The sequence below is a fragment of the Porites lutea genome, chromosome 1, assembly GCF_958299795.1.
Source record: "Porites lutea chromosome 1, jaPorLute2.1, whole genome shotgun sequence".
Classification (NCBI taxonomy): domain Eukaryota; kingdom Metazoa; phylum Cnidaria; class Anthozoa; order Scleractinia; family Poritidae; genus Porites; species Porites lutea.
In genome coordinates, this window is record NC_133201.1 from 40,785,331 (window position 1) to 40,800,937 (window position 15,607).

Consider the following 15,607-nt stretch of genomic DNA (forward strand, 5'->3'; position numbering starts at 1 on the left):
AACAAAACATGACTCTAAACGATGTACTTTTGCGTGTGTTTCTGTCTTTTTTAATGTAAATATCCTTTCTTTGGTTAATGAACTAAATCTAATTAGTAGGAGATCGACTAGTGCTGACTACTTTCGATGACTAACAAAAGTCGTCTTTGTTTTCCTTTGCTATAAAGGCGCATTATGTATTTAAAGGTATTAAAAACCACGAAATGTACCTAGCCTGAATTACAACCGATTACTTCGAGTCGTTATTACTCCCTCAGTAACAACTCGAAGTAATCGGATGTAATTCAGGCTAGTAATGTACGTTGCAATTACAGGTAAAGCCAGCCACAGGATATTTAACTGTACCACGACGGGGCAACACCGGCAGGCCCCCATTGGTTGCTGAAATAACGGCATAAAATGAATATCGAAGTTAATATTTTGGGCTACAGGACGATCGAGGCAAATAACAAAAATTTGAACCCAAGGAAAATGCAATCTAACTCTGGTTAGCGGTTTGCTTCGAGTTAACTATGTCCTGATTACTTTTTTTCTTGACGTTTGTAAGTTAAAATTACCATGACAACAGTACAACCACATATTGTAAAGAGTTAAAACGAAGCACGTATTGGCTACAAATACACGAATATTCCCGCCAAAATGCTACACAAAAATGGAAATTTCTCTGTAAAGCACTGTTTTAAGTTGTCCTGAAATATTATATTTTCCTCAGTCTTCCGTTTCCCGGATGCGACAACCGGAGGTCTGTTTGATTTTTATTTTTTGAAAGGTAAACCGGATCGCAGGTTATAGATGAATGAGCTACAAATTGTAGTAGCTGAGCGGTGGTAACCACAGTCTTTTTAATAGCCTGCGTAGCAGGCGCCCGGAAGTAGGGGGCGAAAGAGAGAACGGGCGCGCGCGAGGGAGACCTTCTCGGGCGCCCTTCCTTGGGGCCAGCCTTGGGATATTTCACAGCAATGTGCAGCCCGGGCTGGGGAAATGTGGTTACATTTGACTGGAATGATTTGCCCGTGGGCAGGGAATTTGATGGCAAATTTTTGAAAAATGTCAAATCCCCACCCCATGACCTGCCTTCCCCTCCCCCCCCCCCCAACCCCCGCCGGCTTTACATTGATACGTGCACAAAGATTCCCGCTTTTAAAGATTCCCCATTCTAAAGATTCCCGCTTTTTAAGATTCCCTGTTTCAGATTCCCCATTTTAAAGGTTCCCGCTTTCATAGATTTTCCTCGTTTAAAGATTCCTGCTTTTAAAGATTCCTATTTCCCCGTTCCCCGTTCCCCGTTCCCCGTTCCTTCTTTTAAAGATAGCCATTAATAGCCTTTAATCTGTCATGATTTGTGTACTTTGCCCTCAGCGATGGAAGAAGAGCTGAGACGAAAGACAGATGCTATTTGTATCACTATAATAGTTGACACTACAGCTGCCCCCGCTCTGTATATTGTCGGTTAATAGTATTCTTGGTTGTAGCTCTCTGAAATATACCGATTCATAATGAACATTTTCATACATATTCCATATAACTGGTGAGATAAAAACAGGAAACGAAAGGTTCCATGCAAAGTTTCAGTTCGATTTACACAGCTTTGATCAAAACATTCTCAGTTTCAAGAATAGTTTATAGTGTTCATTTTATTTGCCGGAAAGTAAGCCTTAGAAATTAAAAGGACGTTTGATCAATTCACGCTCGCGCATTCTGGTCTCTTTTTAAACTTTATATGTGATTGTCGGCGAATTTCTGTAATAGTCCATCGTTCTGCTAGTGATAAGCTAGCCGTAGATTCACTCGTCTTGCTTGTTTGGGGCTGAGTCTTAGGCCCGTTTCAAACGTCGTGCTACTGCCGTGTCGAACTCAATTGATCAAATTAAATTCGAGTTTAGCACCGCAGTAGCGCGACGTTTGAAACTAAGTCGTACTACTGCCGTAAATAGCACGGCAAGCCTTGCCGTGCTAGCAGTAGCTCGACTTGGTTTCAAACGTCGTGCTACCGCCGCGTGCGGAACTCAATTCATAAATTACAAATGCATTAGAATACATTTAAAAGTTTGCTGAACCGTTTCTTTATTATTGTGTTTTGTTTTCGGCAACAGCCGTTCTATTCGACTGAATTAAATTCGACGTCTGAAAGCAAGTCGTGCTTGTGTCGTACAGTCGAGCTACAATCGAGCCAGCTTAGTTCGGCCCCGGAGCTCGGCAGTAGCACGACATTTGAAACAGGCTTTTATATTCCCCTAAAGAGATAGAGAAAGAGTGTCCGGCAAGGTTTCCAATCTAAGATTTGTCAACTCGTGCCTAGCAAACTCTCCAAGTGTTTACATGTACACAGTTATACGCACCTTATAGCTTCATCTGCGCTTAACGAGTGTCTTTTGGTCCATAACTTTCAAAATAACTGCTCCATAGAATGTCACTGACTGACGCGTCACGCAAAAGAGTATCGAGTATTCTGTCTTTACGTCATCCTAACCATCTCGTACTTGCGGGCGCGAACAATAGAAACGTCATCATTACCTCCCGATTCCTCGCGGACTCTGTTCAACTGACTGTATATTTCAACTGTAAGTACTTTCCTTAATATACGCGCGAGTTACTAGAGCGCCTCCTCGGGATTTCGCCTTCTGGGCGAAATCCCTGCGGGGGCAACAATGCGATCTCGCGTGAACTTTTAAAGCCGACATGAAAGTGGAACGTTCGTCGGGAAAAGCATCTTCAGTCTTTGGACCCTCGCCTGCCAACGTAATCTCGTGCGCAGTATCAGTGACCAAATGGTTTTACCGACAGATATAACTCATAGAAAGTCAAAATTTTAAGCTTTCTTATGTAGAGATGATGTTTGGAAGTAGCAGGGCCGATTATTTATAGCTATTTATGACTTGGTCGATAGTATAGATAGTACTGACGCTCGAAGTCAACCCATCCAGGTTTGGTTTTTCAAAGAGGAAAGATCATGTTGTTGTATTTTCAACCTTAGCCCGAACCTTTTTTAAAGCGCGATTAAAGAGGGACTAAATTCCCTCCAACTACTAGAAAATATAGCGGGAAGCGGCGAGAGAAGTCAGAGAGAGCGTTTTGTCGTGCGGAGAAGATCTGGAAAAGGTATAGTTGGTCGTAGATTACTGAATTGCGGAAATTAAAACGAGGGATTCGTTCGAGAAACATTATATCGTATGATTTCCTGACGGTGGCAGATAAGCGTTGAGTCAGAAACTCGGGCATTCACGTCGTTGTTGATTATGTAAGCTTAAATGATTTTTATTGAGGGTCGCTGACTGGATTCCGTGGTGTAGCCGCTGTTCGGGAAAATGAGCCGGACCCGGGAGACAGCGGAAATCGAGCCTACAATCTTGGACAAAAAAAATGGAACAGCAAACCCCCATCCCCCCACCCCCCCCCCCTCCAAATCAAGGATGAAGGCGCGCGAAGGGCAAAAACGCGCCATTTTCCCATCCTTGATTTGGGGGGGTGGGGAGGGGGGTCTAGGTTTTCTTTTTATTTTGTCCAAGATTGTAGCTCTCCAGCCCTTCTCAATTTTCTAAACATCAGCCGAAGCGGGATAAGGCTATTTTTGGTTCCTTTGTATCATCTTGAAATGGATACCTATTATCATTTTAGCACAAAAACGTGTTAAGGTCGACACTGATCACTCGATCATTTTATAAATTCTTAATAACTGCTAATTGTGTGAAAGTGTAATGTTCATTCAGAATGTTGATGGAGATCACTATTTGTTAAGCCTGATCGCAAACAGTCCAGTATTTAAGTGTGGATCGTAGTGGATATTTTCAATTCTATCAAATCTCTTTTAAGAAAACAGGAAATTTTATTTTGCCAAGGCCAGTGGCTATCAACTGTCGGTAAAAGTGGGTAAAATTTCATAAACCAGAAAATTGATTTACAACAAGTAAATCTTTTATTCTGTGGCTATATGGCCGGTAACCGGTCAAGGTTTTCAAAATACTTAATGACCGGCAGTCCCATATTCTCAGTAAATTTCACAAAATCGAAAACTCCCAGCTAATCTAAATTATCATATGTCGATTAATATGGAAGAGTCAAGCGATCCTGAAATGCTTTATAGATCTCAAGTATAGCGTTTGGTTTACGCTGGGCTCGGAAGACGACACCATCAGAACCATGGTTAGTGACACTTAAAACTTTTTTCAGCTCGACTGCCAGTCAAGGTTTTGAAAACACTAAATGACCGGCAGTCCTATATTCTCCGTACATTTCACAAAATCGAAAATCCCAGCTAATCTACATTATCATTTGTCGATTAAGAAAGTCAAGCGAAAGGTACTGAGAATATAGGACTTGCCGGCCATTTAGTGTTTTCAACACCTTGACCAGCAGTCGAGTTGTAAAAAGTTCTAAGTGTCACAAAACATAGTTTCGTTTTCTAAGCGCAGCATAAAAACGCTAGACTGAAATTCTACTTTAGATTAGCTAGATTTTTTCGATTTGTGAAATTTGCTGAGAATATAGGACTGCCGGTCATTTAGTGTTTTCAAAACGTTGACCGGCAGTCGAGCTAAAAAAAGTGTCAAAAAGCATGGTTTCGTCTTCTGAGCCCAGCGTAAACCAAACACTATACTTAAGCTAGGCTAAGCTAAGCTAAGCTAAGCTAAGCTAAGCTAAAGAAATCTCCTACAGACTATCAACGACAGAAGTATGGCGAACTGCGTACAAAGGCCAAGATTCTTATACGCGAGAGCCGTGAGATTTACTTCAGCTCACTTGACTCAGATCTCGCGCGGCAGCCTAAACGCTTTTGGAACTTTTGGTCCTTTTTTAAGCTCAAGAATAAAACGCGGACCTTCCCTGAAACGATGAGCTCGGGCGATGACAATCAGCAGGGCCCTCAAGCATCAACGCCTCAACAGATCGCCGAGCTATTTAACTCTTACTTTGTGTCGGTTTTCACTGCTCCCTCAGAGATCCGCACTTTGTCAGCACATTTCACGTCCTCACACCCCACATTAAATGAGTTGGAGATCCCGGTGGAAATGGTTTTGACATCTCTCAAACAGCTTGATATAAACAAAGCAACTGGATCCGATGGAATCCCAGTGCGGCTGCTGCATGAAAGAAACCGCTGACCAGATCTCACCGTCCCTGACCATGTTATTCAACAAATCCTTGCGGCTCGGCATTTTTCCGGGAGACTGGAAACTCGCGAATATTGTACCCATTTTCAAGAAAGGAAAGAGAGACTTTGTGGAGAATTACCGCCCTATTTCCATTGGCAAGAGAGAATTGGCCATTACATTGGCGGCAAGAGAGTACACCTCATTCTGGCAAATTTCACGACTGGTTCCGTTCATACTTACAGGAACGCAAGCAACAGGTTACAGCTCTAGGAGCCAACCACAAGGATCCCTACTAGGGCCGATATTGTTTCTGTTGTTTGTGGATGATCTACCAAACACTGTTAAGACATCGAGAGTTGCCTGTTATGCCGATGATACCAAGATTTTCAAGAGCATCGATTCCATCACAGACTGTAATGCCTTGCAATCAGATCTTAACGATCTTGTCAGTTGGTCCGAATCATCTGGGCTCATATTTAATCAGTCCAAGTGTAAATACCAGTTTATCACCCGCAAAAAATCACCTGTACAGCCCACCTATAATATCAACGAAACGCCTTTGGAATGTTGCGATACAGAGAAAGACCTTGGTGTGTGGGTGTCAAGCAATCTTACCTCGGACAAACAAGTGACTGAACAGCGTGCGAAAGCCAACAAACTCCTTGGCTTTGTGCGCCGAGCTTCTAGGTACATCCAAAGCATCCAAACGCGTCGTACACTTTACCTTTCTATCGTCCGGTGCCATCTCGGCTATGCAACCCAAGTATGGTCGCCAGAGTCGATTGGCTTACTAAGACGAGTTGAAAACGTGCAGCGCCGTGCAACAAAACTAATTTTGAAGCTCCCCTTCCGTTGCGATGTAACCTATAAGACCCGCCTCCAACTAACAAATCTGTTACCTATCATACTGGCATGAATTTTTGGATATAGTCTTTTTCTATAGAGCTGTTACTAACTTAGTTTTCATAAAGAGTGAAGCTCTGCCTGCAACTAGACAATCAACGAGATCTGCCTGGTCATCGAGCAGCAATGCTATTAGTTATATCCCTAAGCGAAGTAGAACTGTTACTTATCAAAGCTCATTTTTCATACGCGCGTGCAGCACATGGAATGTTCTGCCTGCTGAGTTACGCACAACTCACATCTCTCTAGCCTCTTTTAAGCGTTCACTACTTCAATAAATATTACAATAAGGCGCTGGACCTGTACGACGTTGACGACATCAGAACCTGGAGAACAATCTGTCCCAGGTGCAACATAGCGAGGACTCTTAGCTGTGCCCGCGACGTGCTGCTTCTAGCAATTTGAACTTCTGTTTTGTTTCCTTTGGATTTTCTTGTTTATATATCAATAGCTTTAGTTATTCTTTTTTTTTTTTTTTTTTTCAACGATTATTTTTTGTTTTGTTTTTTTATTTTTTAATTAACGAGGGATCCTGCCCAATAATTTTTAAGTATTCATGTATAAAGATTATATTCTAGTTAGGCGAAGCTAAATAAATAAATAAATAAACATTTCAGGATCTCTTGACTTTTCTTAATCGACGTATGATAATTTAGATTAGCTGGGATTTTTCGATTTTGTGAAATTTACTGAGAATATGGGACTGCCGGTCATTTAGTGTTTTGAAAACCTTGACCGGTTACCGGTCATAAAGCCACAGCGTAATTTGTGTTCTTTGTTGAATCGAAATCTTGTTGACATAAAGGAATCCAGTTGATATGAGAATTTGTCACCTCCAAGCAAATGAACCGTAACAAGTTGATTACTTCTACAGAGCTCCCCTGCCGATGTTCGCCTATTTGACTGAGGCGAACATCAGCAGAGGTCTACGATTTCACACCTCTTTGAATCTCGTCAGGGGCACCCAACGTCAGTTTTCGGAAAATATCTGTTCGGAAGAGGATTTGAGATTTAGAATTTTCGGAACATTTGTTGTAACATTTCTTGCTTGCGCCTCTTCAGGATTTTCGAACATCTAAAAAATTGTATGATTGCCCATTTCTAACGTATTCTTACCCTAAAAAGGTCACCAAGAATTTTCGGGAGCCTTTTTTCTGGCTAAAATTTTCGAAAATGTAAGTTTTGATCGCTATAATTTTCGGATCATTAGACTTTCAGCTAGGAAATTCGAACAGATGAAAATTTTTTAGGGATAAATATATGTCTATATCTACCGTTTAAATACTAAAATACGTTTAACAATGCTATGTTTAAGTGGTTTTGAACTATATTATCGTTGGGTGCCCCTGTCTCGTTATGATTAACCTGCAGAACGGGCGTTTTTTTGTTTTAAAAGGGCTACCCAGACGTACATGGAGAAGAGGCAGGCAAGGGGAAGAGGCGGGGTTCCAACTCTTGGTCAGTCAAAAGTCCAAATCGATCGCACAGCAAAATACGCCTGCTTTGTAGGCTACGTGCGGATTTGTTTCTCTGCTGAAGTGCGGTTTTCCTGTCGGCGACTTTTACCTCAAAAAGGTACTTTGTCACAATCGCGGTATGGTAGCCTCTTTCTATCCGGCAGATTTCGAAATTTTGATATTTTGATAAAAAAAAAAAACACAAACAGCGGTGATGGCGTTGTGAGTTTTAGCATTTTTATAAACGTGACCGAGACACGAAGTGCTGAGTAGGAAAAGGATTTACTGTAAGCCGATCTTGCGAGCCCTCAGTCACTTGGTTTGCGGTATATAGGGTGTGTAACGATACTGTAACGCGATCAAAATAACAGACATATTAAATTCTGCAATGCTGATCGTACTACGTGAAAATTAACTCTGCAAGACATCAACACGACACCGAAAGAACTCAAAACAGAGCGGGATTGTAGCCATAGACAGCTGTTTCGCCTTCTTTGGGGGTCGTCAGTATGGCGTAACAACACAGAAAACTCTGGTGAAAAATATCCGCGCACTCTGAGGGGGCAAGAGTCCAAGTGTCAAGTTGTTGTTGTTGTTGTTGTTGCTGTTCTTGCCCCCCAGAAGACACGTGGTATGGCGTGATTCTGTGAGTGTTGAGAGTTCTAGGTCAGGGCCTAAATCACAGTGCGCGGATATTTTTCACCAGAGTTTTCTGTGTTGTTACGCCATACTGACGAGCCCCAAAGAGGGCGAAACAGCTGTCTATGGCTACAATCCCGCTCTGTTTTGAGTTCTTTCGGTGTCGTGTTGATGTCTTGCAGAGGTTTCACGTAGTACGATCAGCATTGCAGTATTCTACTTGCAGAATTTAATATGTCTACTTTTCATTTTTCAGGGGCACCCAACGACAATTTTCGGAAAATATCTGTTCGGAAGACGATTTGAGATCTAGAATTTCTGAACATTTTTTGCAAAATTTCTTGCTAGTCTGCCTCTCCTAGGATTTTCGAACATCTAAAAAATGGTATAATTGCCCATTTTAAACTCATTTTTGCCATAAAAAGGTCACCTTGTTACGCCGCAAAATGTAACATTAACGCGAAATGTAACAACTTTTGACGCAAAATGTAACAACTTTTTAACGCGAAATGTAACAACTTTTTGACGCAAAATGAAACAATATTTTTAACGCGAAATGTAACAAGCAAAATGTTACAGCCTTGAAATAACTGAGAGACGTGGACATGAGCCTTGTTGATAAAGTGTAAATTGTCTGGTGGTTACAAAAACAGTTTAACATTTCGCGTTAAAAATATTTTTTCATTTTGCGTCAAAAAGCTGTTACATTTCTCCTTGAAAAGTTGTTACATTTTGCGTCAAAAGTGGTTACATTTCGGGTTAATGTTACATTTCGCGTCAAAAGTTGTTACATTTCGCGTTAATGTTACATTTTGCGTCAATTGTTACATTTTGCCTCGTAACACACCTATAATTTTCGGGAGCCTTTTTTCCGGCTGAAATTTTCGAAAAGGCAAGTTTTGATCCCTATAATTTTCGAATCACTAGACTTCCAGCTAGGAAATCCGAACAGATGAAAAATTTTTAGGGGATAATATCTACCGTTTAAATACATAAATACGTTAAACAATGCTATGTTTAAGTGGTTTTGAATTATATTCTCGTTGGGTGCCCCTGATTTTTGCTGATCAGGTCTTTATAGATCCTACGTTCTTCGGTATATTCGTTTGCGGTCCTTTGCAGTCCTTTGTGGTTAATGTTTGTAATCAAAAGAACCCATTTTTTCAGAGGTTTTCGACGGGTTTTGATGTTCTAACGACAAAAACATCTCCTCTGGACCCTGTGCAATAGCTGAGGAGTGATCATATTTTGTTAGGGACTTGAAGTGTTCAGTACCAATGTAAAAATCATTACAATCCCAACAACATGCTTTGTAAATGACTTTGGATCTTTGAGAGCGATTAAGGTGGTCATTGTATGGAAGGAAAGATTTAATACGGCAGGTGTTTTGAAAAATTATCTTTAAATGAATACAAGAGTAAAACTGGTAAATACAGGATTCATAGGCGTTGAGAAATTTGGTTGCTTTGAAGACCTAAATAAGGCAACAAATTAATAACATCCCTCTTAGGAACCATAGGAACTGGAACGAAACCGAAGTAAGCGAGATGTTCCTAAAACATCATTGACTTGGAAGTTGATTATTCCTTAAGAGTAACCATTCTGAAGAACAAGTTTTCTTAGATCATCCAGGGCAGATTGCAGCAAAGAACTGGTACCAAAGACAAGTCAGAGGGCGGATTAAGTTTATTTTGTATTTGGGACGGAGGAGTGAAAGAGTCCCATTTAGTATAAAGACCTGGTAATGTCTTTTTCCGGAAGATAGATGTCATGAAGGTGGTGTTGGGGCCAAGAACAAAAGTCTTTTTGATATTTTCCTCAAAAGTGATTTGAAAGGAATTAGTCCTGAGAGGCCTGAGCGTTTCTCTTTTGATGAAGCCTTTCTTCACGCCTGGTGAGTGACACTAGTGTAGAAGTTCGTATACTAAAAGGTTTCTGTTGGTTGGTAGTGTATGCACGTCTTGGATTGATTCCTTGTTGAATCTCAGTAACCCCTTTGTACGCTTTTGTGTTCAAGAAAGTGATCCGCCTCGATCTGTTTCTGACATGGGGAAGTCACGTTCGCTAACAAATTGCAGTGACTCTTCCGTAAGGATCAGTTTACTGTTCTGATTTTAAATTTGGCACTGAGAAACCTCTGCGTGGCACGGATGACCTTGTAGATTTGCCAGGTCACGTCCACAGCTGAGGAAGTATTAAAACAGACGGTGTCTCTAAATTGTTCAGTTCACTGAAACCTACGTAGACAAAGAACTTTACATGCAGGTTTACGTATCGATTTCTTTTCTTTTACAGTACACCTTGTTCTCTTTTCTCTTCGATCTGGACGTTTGTCAATCTGCTGTAAAATCTGCGTTTTCAATACCAACCCGAGTATAGGTGCGATTGCATCGCAAACATCGCATAATTTCACTACTAGACGTCTTTTTGGCAAGACCGGCGTCCTCCTTCAGGTCACCGGAGACGGGACGGTCGTAGGAACCGTACAATGCACTAGTGAATACGGTAAGAAATGATTTGTAAACTGAATGCGGTCGTCTTCACTGTTAGCAATTGCCAACTGCAGGAGAACCTCAGTTTTTACTCAATAATCGCTGGTTTTCAATTATTTAAAGGAACCGAGTTTCGAACCAGGGTTTAGCGTGATGAACTTACACTGAAAAGGGACGTTCTTCTTTAGAGATTTGCTTTGATGTTCCAGTTTAAATCGGCTGAAAATAAGGCACTGTTTCAAACAAACGGCATGTCTACATGGAATAATTGTCCTTTTTTCTAAATTGCTCTTCTTTTAAGTTTCCTAGCCTTTTATTCCTGTTCTCGAGTCTTCACGCTTTTAGTAAGTTCAGGATAGCATAAGTCACTCGAATTGCCTTTTTCTGAGTGATGTATTCATTAACAAATCCACTCGTTGAGACACTATAAAATGACGTTGATTAAGGGCCTCAGTGCGGATCCATGGGGCCGAATGGATCCAAAAAGTCTGCGAACCAATAAAGGCAGAAACGCAAGAGCGCCAGTAAGAGCTGGCCTTTTGGAGAGTTATTTCAGTCGCGTTGTCAGAAAATGTGGGAACAAAATATATGTGTTCATGAAAAAGGTGAACTGTTTTTAGTTTGACTCGGTATGTTACCTCAAACAGGAATATTATCAGAATTAGTTAAAATTAGTTACAGTATGTGTATCGTCACAAATTATTTGTTACCGCACAATAAGATATTCAAAAGTTGGCCGTTCGTGAAAGCGAAGGAAGAAATGTAAGTCGCACAACTACAAAACTGTAGCGATAATCTACTTCAAAAGTTCGGTATTTTCCAGTGACGTTTGTTGAGGCATCCTTAGTTATTAACGTGGAAGCGAAAGTTTGCTTTACTAATTGTCACACTGTTTCCGCTTTACTCTAGCCAAATTTGAGGTGCAATCTATGGGAGAGGAAATGAAGCGTATAAAAGGAATTAAAACTGGGCGTTTTGTGGCTATGAACACAAATGGAGATCTTTATTCTACGGTACGTTGTCATTTCAAGGAGTCCTATTTCTGATCTTCTCTATGTTTTGGCTTTCCTCTCTGCAAAGGTTCCCAATATAAACAAGAGAATATATTCATTTTCGAAAGCCTTCCCTCATCGTTCCCCGCGCGCTGAATCTTCTCGCCTCGACGGTCTCATTCTCTCATAGGCACAAACACATGCAAGCCTCTTTGAAGGAGAGCGGTTATTCAGAAAGAGTCAACTTCCCGGGTGGGGGGTACTCCCTATGATGACCTATATGGGGAGGCTCCGCCCGAAAGGGTTACCTCTTTCAGGCTTCAGGTATATGAAAGGTAGGGATTTCCAGTGACTAGTTTAAGTATAGGGTAGGGAAATCTGTCATTTGGCTCTGTGAAAGGGCCCAAAAGGGCTATAAAGTGAATTTTATGGCTTCATAAAGTCGAGAAAACGTTCCATTCAGTTTTGTGATTGGTTCCTATTCAAACACAGTGCATTTACAGAAGTTAAAAGGTATGCAAAGTTCTAATCAAGGTATGTGAAAGGGGTACTATTTGTCAATAGAAGGTATACGAAAGGGGTTCCTTTTTCGTGAAAAATGGTACATAAAAGGGTAAGAGGTTGGACCTCGGGGCGGAGCCGCCCCGTAAAAAATTTTTTTAAGTACACCCCCCCCCCCCGGGTCAACTTATACATTAGCTGCAGTAAAGGAAAAGAAGTTCAACGTAAAGGCGCTCTTTCTTTCAGGTCAGCTATTATCGCAACACTGAAGAGGTTGTTGCTTTTATTTTACAGACTACACCCAGTGATGAAACTATCTTTAAGCAGCAATTACAGAGTTCACCGTTCAGCACCTTTGCATCAGCGAAATACTACAAGACGTCACTTTACGACGCGTTTATATCAATAGGAAGAAATGGGGAAGCGAGAAATGCTGCGAGTACCCACCTAAGGCAAAACAAAGTGAAGTTTGTTATGGTCAGCGGTTGTACATCATGACGAAACCTTGAACTCGTTTACCATTAAGTTAGCAGCTTTGAATGAATATAAAATTAAGTAAAAAATTTTTAAACAGTTTCCTTTAAGTTTTGATTCGTAAGCTAATTACTTAGGCGTCGCCCAAATAAAGTAATTGAGATTCAAAGTTGCAATAGGCACGCAATACGTGCGAAAGTAAACAGGCCAAACGACGCGACTAGAATGTGTAACCACCCGTTACATACGTCCCCACAGATAACGCACAGCAAACAAATAGGCAACAGAAATCAAGCGTATTGAAAAAACAAGGTACACTGAGTGAAACAAACTATTAAAATAATTTATATTTTCCCTTTGGAAATAAATTGTCCTCGCAGCATACGGCGTGAATGTTTTTCCTCAGGACCACAAGACGGTTTTTGCTCGGAAAACATATACTTATAAATCTCAAGCTTTCGGCATTTTTTATCTTGGAAGGTTAATCTGTCGAAAATAATTGGCCCAAGAGTTTTTGCCTTTAGTTGTCGAGAGCCAAAGAAGATGTCACGCAAAATTCCGTTATTGTGTATGAGATAAATAAGGGTAACATTGAATGTGCATAATTTCATTGCTGTTTTTCGGAAAGGACGTGATTTCTCAAAATCTTATCGAGCAAAATGATCTCGTAAACAAGTTGCATTCTTTCAGGTTCGAACCTTAAAAGGGGCAGAGTCCAACATCTTCACGTGCAAACTACGTTCCTGACAGTTATTTTTAAAACCCTTACGTTAATTAGATTAAGTCGTATTCTCTCGTACGGACGTAAACACGAACCACCAAAGCAGCAAAATACAAAGCTTTAAAACGTGTAACGTGCAAAATGCGTAACAATACAACTTACAATAAGGGCCTGATCACATGAACCGGGCTGGCTAGCTCTGCCGAGGTGACTTTTATCCCGATATTACATGAAAAGGACCAGCCCGGAGCCGCCAATTTTATATAGAGCACGAGCATGATCAGTGTGTTACCCGTTGTTCTGTTTCTCGCTTGGTTTATTCGCCGCGCAGCCCAGCAAACGTTGGAAAATTTCCACCCGGGTTCCCGGCATCACAACACTGGGATCCCAGCTAACTGGGCTGGCTCGGTTGACATATTTTTTGTTTCGTGTAACTAAGGTACCAAGATCTCTGCAAAGCGAGCCAGCCTGGCTCATGTAATCAGGGGCGCGTTTCTCGAAAGTCCCGATAATTAACGGGCCCGGTAAGCTATCTCCGTTGCCATTAAAGATCGAGGTTTCAATAGTTTTGCATCTAACATGATAAAACTATCAGTTAACGAAACAAAATACAGTAGTTTGCTAGCCAGGACCCGCGCTCTTATTCTTTTTATTTCGATTTGAATATTTGATTTCGGGCCCGAAAAGTTACCGGGACTTTCGAGAAAAGGGTCCCAGGCCCTTAGTTCTGTAGACAGATTGCTTCAAAGCCCCCCGGAAGTACACACACACGTACACACACACACACATCCAATCAGAACGCAGCATTGATAACAGACCATTAGTTGCATTTTACTAAGTAGATTTAACCAGGGCTAAAAGCGAAGCTCTCGATAATATTTATTGTTTGTTCAAGCAAAATATAAAATCGTGTAATCCTGAGCGGCGAATGCAACGCCGGAGAACGGTGAAAAACAACAATAGGTCTAATTAGCAAAAAAGCAGCTTTGCACGTGCAGCACACTTTTTTTGAACATTTCTTTGCCGTTGTCTTGCTGGACTACAACTTGAAACTTCTAGAAACTTCTTAGTTACACGTTTTATGGAGGAAATGTCGTACGTGTTCTCGTTCACTTTTTTTTCACGGCCGCTCATTTTCACCTTGCATTGGTGGCCGCTAGCATTTCTCATTTTGTCGACGCCGCTACAAAATTTAAAGGCTAAAATTAAAAAAATATCATAATTTTAAATTAATAATATTTATTGTGAAGATTTATCAAACAGTTCTTCACTCTAAGCAATTAACTTAGCTGTTTTTCAAACAGCTTTTTGGAAACTCTTAAGTTATGTCTAAAGATAGCTGTTCATATGGATTATATCGCTATTGACATCGAGTGTCAGTAACGTTAAATGACGATGTGGTCATAAACACGTCAGCTATGAGCGATACGACGGACACATTATATTTTCAAAGAACCATTGCACAATTTACCAACAAGAACCTTTTTAACCCCCCCCCCCCCCCCCCAACAAGAATCGTCTTAGAAAAAGCAGGTCCTAAAACATTCATTTATTGCAGTTCGATAGAGCTTTTATTGTCCTACAGCCAGAATTAATTAAAAGTGATCGTATCGTCAAGATGGGGAGGGCAGGAACTGACCGGGCAAAAATAGCTTAGTTTAACTTACTTTTTAAAATTTGGCTAAAACGGTTGTTTTTCTGTGAATGTTGTTTTCGCTCAAAAGCATGTAGGCTGTGATAATCAAATTAATTCTGCGTCGAACTGGAGTCCAGCTAGCAGCTAGGGGTTAGCAGGGGAACGGTGTGGGAGTCTGGGAAGTGTTTTCGGTCAGTGTAAAACGTAGACTGCGGACTGCAGACCGCAGACTGTGGACCAGGGGTAAAATGCAGACTGTGCGTAAAATGCAGACTGCAGACTAAGAGTAAAACGCAGGCTGGGGTAAAATGCAGACCGAGCATAAACTGTAGTCGTGGAAGGGTTTAAGGGCAAAAAAATCCCGCAGATACATGTAAACGAACACTTATTTGACATCTCCTTTCACAAATCCATTCCTTCCTCGCTCTGGAACGTCGCCGACGACGCGAAAACATATTAGTAATCGCAATCTTTAACCTTCTCCTCACGCTTCAACTTTCGATACACGTGGCCGTGAATTGGTACAACACAACGATGTTTACGCTTAAATGAAAGCTGCTGACCCAAAATACTGTACAGAATTAACAACAAAGCAGGATGTTCTGCAGGGAATTTGGATGACCTTCTATGAAAGGATTGAAAATCAAGGTACGCAGACTTTAGCTGTTTGGATGTTCATTGAACTTTTGGCGAGAATGTGTA

The 15,607-nt window shown here is 41.1% G+C and overlaps 1 protein-coding gene across 1 annotated transcript in view; it reads right to left on the minus strand.

The window, feature by feature from the left end:
* Positions 1 to 2,417, minus strand: part of LOC140950689 (gamma-butyrobetaine dioxygenase-like) — a 53,839-nt gene extending 51,422 nt beyond the window's left edge. The window contains exon 1 of the mRNA XM_073399948.1: positions 2,340 to 2,417. The gene's annotated coding sequence lies outside the window, so the exon portion shown is untranslated. The remainder of the gene's footprint in view (positions 1 to 2,339) is intronic.
* Positions 2,418 to 15,607: the final 13,190 nt, after the last annotated feature.